Source organism: Rhincodon typus, chromosome 6 (assembly GCF_021869965.1).
Source record: "Rhincodon typus isolate 14 chromosome 6, sRhiTyp1.1, whole genome shotgun sequence".
Lineage (NCBI taxonomy): Eukaryota > Metazoa > Chordata > Chondrichthyes > Orectolobiformes > Rhincodontidae > Rhincodon > Rhincodon typus.
The window spans coordinates 19,643,652-19,655,258 of NC_063337.1; the positions used below are offsets into that span (position 1 = coordinate 19,643,652).

Sequence of the window (11,607 nt, forward strand, 5' to 3'; positions counted from 1 at the left end):
CCCTCCGGACAAACCTCAGGGAATCTCTCTCCCACTGCAACTCTCTGCATTTCTGATGAAGGGTCTAGGCCCGAAACGTCAGCCTTTCTGCTCCTATGATGCTGCTTGGCCTGCTGTGTTCATCCAGCTCTGCACCTTGTTGTCTCGGATTCTCCAGCATCTGCAGTTCCTACTACCTCTCCTTCTTTCTTTTGTTGTATTTTAACTATTATGGATGAATAAAGTGTGTTTTGCTTTAAATCCAGTAGTTTAACCAATCAAATTGCATCTGGAATGCAACACCTTATGTTTACCTTTAAAATAAAAAGAAGTTAGGATCTAGATTATCTTCTGAATATTTTAAGGGGCTTTGATCTGGTCCATAACAGGATGAATGACCATAATTTCATAGAATTACTTATCAAGATAGAGAGTGATGTAGTTGATTTTGAGAATAAGATCCTGAATCTAAAAGAGAAAATTACGCTGGTAGGATGTGCAAGTTGGCTATGAGATTGAGGAACATTACTTAAAGGGGTGATGGTGGAAAGGCAATGGCAAACATTCAAAGATCGCATAGGTGAACTGTGACAATTGTTTATTCCTGCCTGGCACAGAAGTAAAATGGGAAAGGTGGCCAAACCGTGGCTTACAAGGGAAATTACAGATAGTATTAGATCCAAGGAAGTGGCATACAAATTGGCCTAGAAGAAACAACCTAGCTGAGCAGTGGGAGCAATTCAGAATTCCACAAAGGAAAACAAAGCAATCGATCAACAAAGGGAAAATAGAGTATGAGAGTAACTGGAGAGGACATAAAAACTGATTGTAAATGTTTCTGTAGGTATGGAAAGGAAAAAAGATGGGTGAAGACAAATGTAGGTCCCTTACAATCTGAAACAGAAAATTAAAATGGAGAACAAAGAAAAGGCTGACCAACTAAATGCATATTTTGGTTCCATGTTCACAAAGGAGACAACAATAACATACCAGAAATGTTGGGAGAATACGAAGGAACCGAAGGAAATTAATATTAATAGGGAAATGATGTTGGGAAAATTGAAGGCTGATAAATCCCCAGGGCCTGATAATCTACATCCCAAAGTACCTAAGGAAGTAGCCCTAGAAGTAATGGATGCATTGTTGGTCATCTTTCAAGATTCTATAGACTCTGGAATAGTTCCTACAGATTGTAGGGTAGCTGATGTAACCCCTCTATTTAACAAGGGTGAAAGAGAGGAACCTGGGAATTACAGAGCAATCAGCCTGACATTGGCAGTGGAGAAAATGCTAGAGTCCATTATGAAAGATTTAATAGCAGAGTACTGGAAAACAGTGGTAGGATCAGACACAGTCAGCATGGATTTAGAAAAAGGAAATCCTGTTTGATAAATCCACTGGAATTCTTTGAGATGTAACTGGTAGAGTTGATGAGGTAGAGCCAGTGCATTTGGTTTATTTGCACTTTCAGAAGGCTTTCAACAAAGTCCCAAATAAGAGATTAGGGTGTACAGTTATAGTGTATAGGATTGGGTGTAGTGTATTAAGATGGATAGAAAACTGATTGGCAGACAAGAAAAAAAAAAGTTAGAATAAATGAGGAGGAACACAGCAGACCAGGCAGCATCAGGGGAGCAGGAAAGTTGATGTTTTGAGTCAGGACCCTTCTTTAGAAATGAGGACGGGGAAGGAAGCTGGGAAGTAAACAGAGAGAAGAGAGGTGGGCCTGGGGAAAGTAGGTGGGATGGTGATAGGTGAGTGCAGGTAGGGAGTGGTGGGATTGATCAGTGGGAAGGGAGGGGCAGATAGGTGGGAGAGAAGATGGACAGTTTGTGTCAGGTCAAGGAGGCGGGGATGAGATGGAGGCTTGAACACGGGATGAGGCCGTGGGTGGGGAGATTTTAAAACTGGTGAATTCCATGTTTAGGCCATCGGGCTGTAGGCTCCCGAGGCAGAATATGAGGTGTTGCTCCTCCAGTTTGCGGGTGGTGTCATTGTGACACTGGAGGAGGCCCAGGATGGACATCACCCAGGGGGTGGGAGGTGGAGTTAAAATGATTGGCGACTGGAAGGTGTTGTTGTTTGTCTCGTACAGAGCGCAGATGCTCTACGAAATGGCCTACGAGTCTACGCTTGGTCTCACCGATGTAGAGGAGGCCACATCGGGAGCAGCGGATACAGTAGACCAAGTTGAAGGATGTGCAGGTGAACCCCTGTTTGATATGGAAAGTTTGTTTTGTGCCTTGAATGGAGGTGAGGGTGCAGGTGTAGCACATCCTGCGGCTGCAGGGAAAGGTGGTGGAGCTAGTGGGGAGTGTGGAGCAGACGAGGGAGTTGTGGAGAGAGTGGTCCCTACAAAAGGCAGATAGGAGTGGGGAAGAAAATATCTCTTTGGTTGTGAAGTCGGATTGTAGGTGGCAGAAGTGGTAGAGGATGATACATTGGATGTGGAGGTTGGTGGGGTAATATGTGAGGACAAGGGGAATTCTGGCTTTATTTTTGTTGGGCGGAGGGGATGTGAGGGCAGAAGTGCAGGAAATGCAGGAGATGCAGTTGAGGGCATTTTCGATCACCGGAGGGGGGATGTTACGGTCCTTCAAATAGGAGGATATCTGGGATGTGCGGGAGTGGAACATCCCATCTTGGGAGTAGACACAGCAGAGGCAGAGGAACTGGGAGTAGGGGATCGCATTCTTGCAGGAAGGTGGGTGAGAAGAGGTGTAGTCCAGGTAGCTGTGGGAGTCAGTGGGCTTGAAATAGATGTCAGTTTTGAGGTGGTCACCAGAGATGGAGATGGAGAGGTCCAGGAAGGAGAGGGAGGTATTGGAGATGGTCCAGGTGAATTTGAGGTTGGGGTGAAAGGTGTTAGTAAATTTGATGAACTGTTCAAGCTCCTCGTGGGAGCATGAGGCAGCGCCGATACAGTCATCAATGTAGCAGAGGAAGAGGTGGGGGATAGTGCCAGTATAACAGCAGAAAAGGGACTGTTCCACATATTCTATGAAGAGGCAGGCATAACTTGAGCCCATGCGGGTGCGCGTGGCCACCCCCTTAGTCTGTAGGAAGTTGGGGGAGTTAAAGGAGCAGTTGTTAAGGGTAAGGACAAGTTCCGTTAAGCAGATGAGGGTGTTGATGGAGGGGGACTGGTTGGGCCTGCGGGAGAGGAAGAAGTGGAGGGCTTTTAGGCCATCCGTGTGGGGAAGACAAGTGTACAGGGATTGGATGTCCATAGTGAAGATGAGGTGTTGGGGGACAGGGAAATGGAAGTCTTGGAGGAGGTGGAGGGCATGGGTGGTGTCCCAGACATAAGTGGGGAGTTCCTGGACCGGGGGAAAAAAAACCGAGTCAAGGTAAGCGGAGATGAGTTCAGTGGAGCAGGAGCAGGCAGAGACAATGGGTCGGCTGGGGCTGTCAGGTTTGTGGATTTTGGGAAGGAGATAGAAACGGGCAGTGCAGGGTTGGGAAGCGATGAGGTTGGAGGCTGTGGGTGGGAGGTCACCTGAGGTGATGAGGTTATGAATGATAAAACCTTGAAGAAGTTAGAACAAATGAGTGTTTTTTTCCAAATGGCAGGGAGCAACTTGTAGGGGTATTGCAAGGATCAGTAGTAGGACCCCAGCATTTCATAATATATACTAATGATTTAGATGAGGAAACTAAATGTAATATCTCCAAATTCACAGATGACACAAAGCAGGCAGGAGGGTGAGCTGCAAGGACAGTGCGAAGATGCTTCAGTATGATTTGGACAAGCTGAGCAAGTGGACAAATAAATTGCAGATGTAGCATAATGTGTATAAATCTGTGAGGTAATCTACTTTAGTAGCAAAAACAGGAGGGCAGATTATTGTTGAAATGGCGATAAATTGAAAGAGGGGAATGTGCAATGAGACTTGGGTGTCCTTGTTCATCAGTGTCTGAAAGCAATCATATAGGTGCAGCAGATGGTAAAATAGGCAAATGGTATGTCATCCTTCATAGCGATAGGTTTCGAGTACAGGAGCAGGGATGTCTTGCTGTAATTATACACCTGGAATATTGTGTGTAGTTGTGGTCTACTTATCTGAGAAAGGATGTTCTTGCTATAGAGGGAATGCAGCAAAGATTTACTAGTCTGATTCCTGAGATGGCAGGACTTAGGTATGAGAAGAGATTGAATTGGTTAGGATTATATTCCCTGCAGTTCAGATGAATGAGGAGGGATCTTATAAAAACCTATAAAATTCTAACAGATTGGACAGGGCAGATGCAGGAAGTAAAAATCTCCAAATTTGCAGATGACACAAAACTGGTGAGGGGTTGAGCGGTGAGTAGAATGCAACGATGCTTCAGTGTGTTTTGGACAAGCTGGATGAGTAATATAGGGGAGTCCAGACCAAGAGGTCACAGTCTAGGAACCAAGATAAATCATTTAGGACTGACATGGGGAGAAAGTTCTTTCCCACAGAGTGGTGAACCTGTGGAACTTACCACCACAGAAAGCAGTCAAGGCCAAAATATTGTGTGATTTCAAAGAGTTGGATATATCACTCAAAGCTAAAGGAATCAAAGGATATGGGTAGAAACCAGGAACATGCTACTAAGTTGGATGTTGTGCCAAACATGACACCAAATTAAACTAATTAAATTAATTAGAGCAGGCTTGAAGGGCAGAATGGCCTATTCCTGTTCCTATTTTTCTGTGTTTCTATTGGTTGTGATAGATCTCTGTCATTCTTTTTACATTCACATGCAAAATATTTATTTGTATGAAGACCAAGATGGATTTTAATTCAGTATATCTTCTCAATCCAAGAAACATGCATTTTGCCCTACTTTCTGGACCCTGCCATTCAAACAACCTTCTACCAATGCTATTCACTTTTAGAGTCTATGAGCTTAGGTAATGTTATACTGTGCATTAAGAATTAGTGAACAGACAGAAAAAAGAGTTATGGGTTATTCTCAGTATGGTAAGCTATTACTAGTAGGGTAAACAAGACTCAGTTCCTGGACCACAGCTGTTCACAATGTATATAAATGATTTGGATGTGCAGACCACATGTGATATTTCCAAAAATGGAGATGACACAAAACTAGTGGGAATGTGAGCGGATGCAGGTTTGAAATGTTGATGAGCAGAGGAACCTGAGTATTCTTGTTCATAAGTGTGTATAAGCTAGCATGCAGGTGCAGTAAGCAATTAGGAAGAAATTAGGAATAGTATGTTGGCCTTCATTGCAATGGTGTTTGCATACAGAAATAAAGATATCTTGCTCCAAGTTGCCTGGTGAGAACACACCTGGCAGACTGGGCAATTGCTTTGCAGCACACTTATGTTCTGTCCACAAAAATGATCCTGAGCTTCCTGTTGCCTGCCATTTCAACACACCACCATGTTCCCTGGCCAGCATCTCTGTCTCGGGCTTGCTACAGTGCTCCAGCAAATCTCAGTACAAGCCGGAAGAACAACACCTCATTTTCTGCTTGGTACCTGCAGCCTTCAGGACTCAATAATGCATTCAAAACTATTCGTCCTCCCAGGCTGACTTCCTGCTCAACTGTTTATTTCTCTCTCTGGGCTCCATCTCCACCTATCATTTTACCCCCCATCCCAACCTCCCCCCCTCCCCCAGCCCATCTTCAGCATATATATCAACCTTTTTCCAGCTCTAAGGGTCAATGGACCTGAAATGTTAACGCTGCTTTCTCTCCCCAGATGCTGCCAGACCTGCTGAGCTTTTTTCAGTAATTTCTGATTTTGTTTCTGGCTTATTGTCCACAGTTTTGGAACCCTTAACTGAGGACTGATGTATTTGCCATAGAGGCAGTGTAACAAGTGGTCACCAAACTAATCACTAGAATGGTGGGATTTTATTATGAAGAGAAAATAAAGAAACTGTATCTGTATCCTCCATAATTTCGAAGAATGAGAGGTGATATCATTGAAACTTATAAAACTCCGACAAGGCATGATAGAATAGTGGTGGATAGGATGTTCCCTTGCTTGGTGAGTCTAGAACTAGGGCCATAATCTCATTATAAGGGGTAAACCATTTAAGACTGGGATGAAGAGAAATTTCCTCTCTGAAACTAATGAATCTTATGAATTCTGTACCCAAGAAGGCTAGCATGTTTAAGACAGAAATCAGTAGATTTCTGGATACTAATGACATTAAGGCATATGTGAGCATGGGATAAAATGGTGCAGAAGTAATTATTAGTCAAAGAAAGTAAGAACTGAAGAAGGGTCCTGACTTGAAACATCAACTTTACTGCTCCTCTGATGCCGCCTGGCCTGCTGTGTTCCTCCAGCTCCACACTGTGTTATCTCTAAATATCAGTCAAGATCTGTTTGAATGGTGCAGCAGGCTTAACAGGCCTACTCCTGCTCGTATTTGTTATATTCCTTCATGTAAATAACAAGCTGCCCACTAAGTCCCTCACCATCCTGAGTTGGAAATACATTGCTGTTTCTTCAGTTTCACTGGGTCAAAATCTTGAAATTTCCTCCCCAATAGCATTTGTTGTAGCATTGTGGTTGTACCTGTACCATATAGACCACAAAGTTCAAGGCAGCAGCCCACTACCACATTCTGATCAGCAACTAGGAAAGGCCATTAAATGATGGTCCAGCCATTGATGCCCATGAATGAATTAAAGAAAATATTTGGTAGTATGGAATTTGAGTATCACTTCTTTGTGCAAGAAGAGGATACTAAATGGTTAACAAGTAGACAGATATTGGTGGAGGCATTGCCATTGGAAACTTTGCCAGTTAGATGTTGTGTTGGTTAACCACCGAACTTTTTCTCAATTTAAACAAGGCAGGCTGACACTGATGTGTCAAGACACTGCCTTGTGGAATGAAGCAGAGAATGGCTGTTACCTACATTGTTTAGTGAAATAGGCGCAGTTGGTGTACATGTTCTTTCCACACAGTGTCCTTCTATTTAGCACAGTCTTCTCATATAGCTTTAAATTGTTGTTTACATTGGTACTCTTGTGAATTATTCTGATGAATGCAAGTTGAAAAGTTGACAAATGTGTCTTTTCCAGCAATACCTATATGCCTTAACTTTGTGACAAATTTCTTATTTGAGATTGTCTGTTGCACAATTTCCTCAAGACCATCAAAATTGTCTATGTCTTTGTCTATGTATTGGTAACTTCTTGAAAAATGTCATTGAATTAGTCGAGCTCAACCTTCTTGAAAATGTGTTCTCGATTTACATACTTCTCCAAGTGTTCATTGATATAATCCCTTTTCATAATCACGGGTAAATATGTGATGCAATGTTAAAATAATAATGGTTTTCAGCAACATAGATGTATTGTGGCAATCTGAGAGTGGGGAAATTGAACTGAGGGTATGATTATAACCTCATAAAAAAAACTACTTCCAATTGAACGTATAACTTCTTCACAATTATCAATGTGTGAAATTGACTGCCACCTAGTGTACTAAGATGTCACAGCTAAACCCATTATATCTGGTAAATACTCACCAGATTATTTACAATTAAGTGAAAGACAGAAACAAAATGTAAAATATTATGTGATATTAGTTGCAGTTTTAAATACTTACAGCTAGAATGTGTGTTTAGACGAATCTATGACTCTCAGCTTCTTCTATTAGACTCTTCATAATGACACGATTTCTGTTGATGAGACAGAAGCATCAATTTACATGAATATATATACGCTGAACATTTATCCAAACAATGAACACCGCTGAAAACTGCATTCAGTCTTGGGATTTTTTTTTCCCATTTGATCTCTGTTATATGGGACGAATCTTTTATGAAGGTACCTTTAGCAGAAAGAATCTTACTGGATTAATATTACAGCAAACAATGCAATGAAAATCTGGAATCTTCTTGTTTCATGCCTGTGGCTCGCATATACCTCAATCATAGTTTCTTCAATTGCGGCAACAATAAGAAATATCTCGGAGCAGCGGAATAATTGTATCTATGATATTCTTCATGCTATCTGTTCTTAACTTGTTAATTGTTAGCCATGACAAGTTACGATATTTAAACCTGTTAGCTTCAAAAGGATTAAATAAATTATGCAAATTCGTAATAAATGGGTTAGACCTTTGAAATATAAAAACAATCTGCTGATTTGCTGGCTGTTTCTGTGTAAAACATTAAAGAATACCAGTAATGATTTTCCTAATTCATAGCAAGGATTTTAAAATTAATTTTAAGCATAATCTGTTTAGTGCCTAATATCAATATTTTAAAGTGGTTTCACATTTTTAGGTCAATGTCGTCTTAATGCTAAGTGTGTGTGAACTCAGTCATACGTTGAGAAAACAACAAGAATTACCATTCTAAAGAGTCACCGGACTCAAAATGTTAACTCTGCTTTCTCCTCAGAGATGCTGCAAGATCTTTTGAATTTCACCAGCAATTTCTGTTATTGTTTCAGATCTTCAGCATCCGCAGTTGTTTATTTTTATTAAAGATTTACCAATTACTTAGACAGCCTAAAGATTCTGGGTTGCACTAGCATCTTAACTTTGTCATCAAATCTCACAAAATTTAATGTATAATATAAAATGAAAGGATATATCCCTTGCTTCTTTGTTACACTATAACTTCTATTAATTGACAATCTAGTTATTGCTGTCCATAAGGATTATTGTTGTGTGATTTGTTTTAGAAAGGCTGTCATAAACTGTATTGTTGAGGCAGATTAAAGGCAGCTTTACTTTGCAGCCAGTTGATTTATACCTATTCTGGTAGTGCCAAAGTCCTCTTTCTGATATTCTTCATTGTGGCAAGCATCCAGCATGGAATTAAATTAGCTCATTGAGTATGTTTGCAATACACTTCTGAAAGAGGATCTTGTATAATTCCATAAAACATAAAGGAAATGCAATCATTTTCTATCCATTACCTGAACCTAAAAATAAGATGTTAATGTTAAAATAATTCACATTTACATGTACTTTATTCTGCCTCCACAAATGCTGCCGGAATGATCAGATGGTTTTACATCATTGATTTTGGTTGTCATAGAAGCCACTAGCAGTTACTATGTATCAGAGATAGTAGGAACTGCAGATGCTGGAAAATCTGAGATAACAAGGTGTAGAGCTGGAAGAACACAGCAGGCCAAGCAGCAGTTATAGCAGTTACTATGTTCCTTGCAGTCTAAATGAAGGATTGGTAATTCTGGTCTAATCACTGCATGTTTATAGTTCAGTCATTCAAAAGTGATTACTATAGATAGCAATGATCAAAACCTGGCTTATGTCATAAAATAATTGCTTATGCATAACATAGGCATATCCACAGCTTTTGTGCAGTTCTGAATATCAAGCAAACAATATCATTGTTAAGGTTCAGTCAGCAAGTTGTAAAGGAATAGTTTCAAAGCAGGCTGTTTTGTAAGTATTCAACTCCTCATTTAAACAGTACTGCTGCAGCCTTAGAAAACAGCGTCATAGAATCATAGACGTCTACAGCACAGAAAAAGGCCCTTCAGCCCATTGAGTCTGCACCAGTCAAAAACAACTACCCAACTATTCTAATCCTCATTTTGGTGATACTGTAGCAGTTGATGGTAATCTTGTCTCTGAGTCAAGAGTGCTCTGACTTCTAGTCCCACACTTGAGACCTGAAGACAAAATTCTAGGTTAATATTCTAATGCAGCACCATAAAGAGTTGCCACCTTTCAGGTGAGATGGTAAACTAAAGCACTATCTGCTTTCTCATTTAAATGTGGAAGATTCCTTTGGACTATTTTGCAAAACAGCAGTGATGGTATTCCTGATTTCTTGGCCAATATTGATCTTTCAATGGATGTTATAAAAAATGACTATTTAGTGATTGTCAAATTGCTGTTTGTGAGAGTTGCTGTTCATAAATTGACAGCTGTTTCCTACATAACAATAGTGACTATAATTCTGAAGTTCTTTATTAGCTTTAAAGTACTTTAAGACATCATATAAGGTGCAATAAAAATGGAAATATTTTCCTCCTCCTTTCTATATCTACTGCAGTGGGAAATTTTAGCAGTTCTAATTAAGTATTTTATAAATCCATTCAGTTGTATTTATTTTCATCTGTGCACCACATTTAAAATGCCGATTTTTGCACTTTCTTTTATTTTAACCTATTTTTCTAATCAACCTGTTCAGAGATTTTTTTCCATACCTCTGGAGCAGGTGGTACTTGAACCCAGGTTTCTTGGTCCAGGGGTCCACACTATCACTGCACCACAAGAGACCCTTTTTTTTGTGCTTGTTAAATTATTGTCTAATGTAAAGCACTTGATAAATAATTTATTTTAAATAAATCACAACAAAACAATGCAAAAAAATCAACAATGTATTAAATATAGCTCACTTAAGGAATTAAATCCTAACATACCGATGTGAACTAATGTGCTTCTAAAAATTAATTTTCATAACAACTTGAACTATCCTTTGCCTCTACCTATGAATATTAAAATCCTCCACTTTGTTTTACAACATATTGCTCTAATGTATTTATATGTCTATATTTCTTCAACCCTATTATCAGGAGATATGTAGTAAATTCCTAGCAGTGACTTGCACTTTTCATTTTCTATTAACAAGGATAATCCATTTACTGGAGAATCTTCCAGTCACATCAAAATTAAACTAAAATTCCACAGATGTCATTTCAAAAGTATTGCTTGGTGTATTTGTATAAAGAAAGTAATTTGGACTGTTATAAGTTGCACAAAACAGATGGAAAAACCATGTGCTGACACCAGTAAAATTACCATAAGACCATATGAATTTTAAGACACACAGATTTTTTTTTCTAATATTCACTGAGGGGGAAGAGATCTACTATTTCTACCTGATCCAGTTTATGTAACACTAATCCTATACTGTTCTTGAATCTTAATGTTCGCTGAAGTAGCCCGGGAAACTACCCAATTGTAAAAAAAGAGACAGAAGATTGTGAGCCATCTTCTCAGGCCAACTAAATACGAGAAATAAATTTGATTGTGGAAGAACTGCCTGTGTCCATATAACTTATTTTATCAATGTTGCTATTTAATCAGTCTACTTTCTAACCTTGACAGTTAGATAAAAGCCATTCTATAAACTATATCTGCACAAGCTAATAACAAGTTTTTCAGTTTTCTCAGTTATAGCACACAGCAGCTTGTGTTAATCTCAGACATTGCTGGAGACTTGTCGCCATTCCATTCTTCAATTTAATCCTCATAAATTATACTGAACATGCTCACTCACCTTGGGGCCATGCTTTTTTTTCTTTGGAAGACATTGAAATGTCATTCCTCTTTCTTAAACAAGTTTGACATCAGAGTTATGTTATTAATTTTAATTCTAATTCAGAAGGAGTAATGTTTCTTTTACTGGATGAGCTCTTACGTCTGCAAAATGATAATGTCTGTACTGGTGGCAGGATAGTCTGTGTTCCTTAATAAGGTTTGTTTGGATTCCATGGATACAGTAATAACCTTTTGTGATTAACCTTGCTAAGGGGAAAATTACTTTTACCATATCCTGGCTGCTCTCTCTTTCTGAGCATTTAATGGTTTATCATTAACTGAAGCATTCTGTAAAAGTCTGATGCACATAGCACACTCAGCCAATGAAAAGAATAATTTGTTCTGTGGCTTTCATCTAG

At 39.6% G+C, this 11,607-nt stretch overlaps 1 long non-coding RNA gene across 1 annotated transcript in view; it reads right to left on the reverse strand.

Annotated features, from left to right (window-relative positions):
• LOC125483350 overlaps positions 1–11,347 on the reverse strand; it is a 33,047-nt gene extending 21,700 nt beyond the window's left edge. The window contains exons 1-2 of the long non-coding RNA XR_007262311.1: positions 11,208–11,347; positions 7,547–7,619 (exon numbers count right to left, since the gene is read on the reverse strand). This is a non-coding gene — a long non-coding RNA (uncharacterized LOC125483350). The remainder of the gene's footprint in view (positions 1–7,546; positions 7,620–11,207) is intronic.
• Between the last annotated feature and the right edge of the window lie 260 nt (positions 11,348–11,607).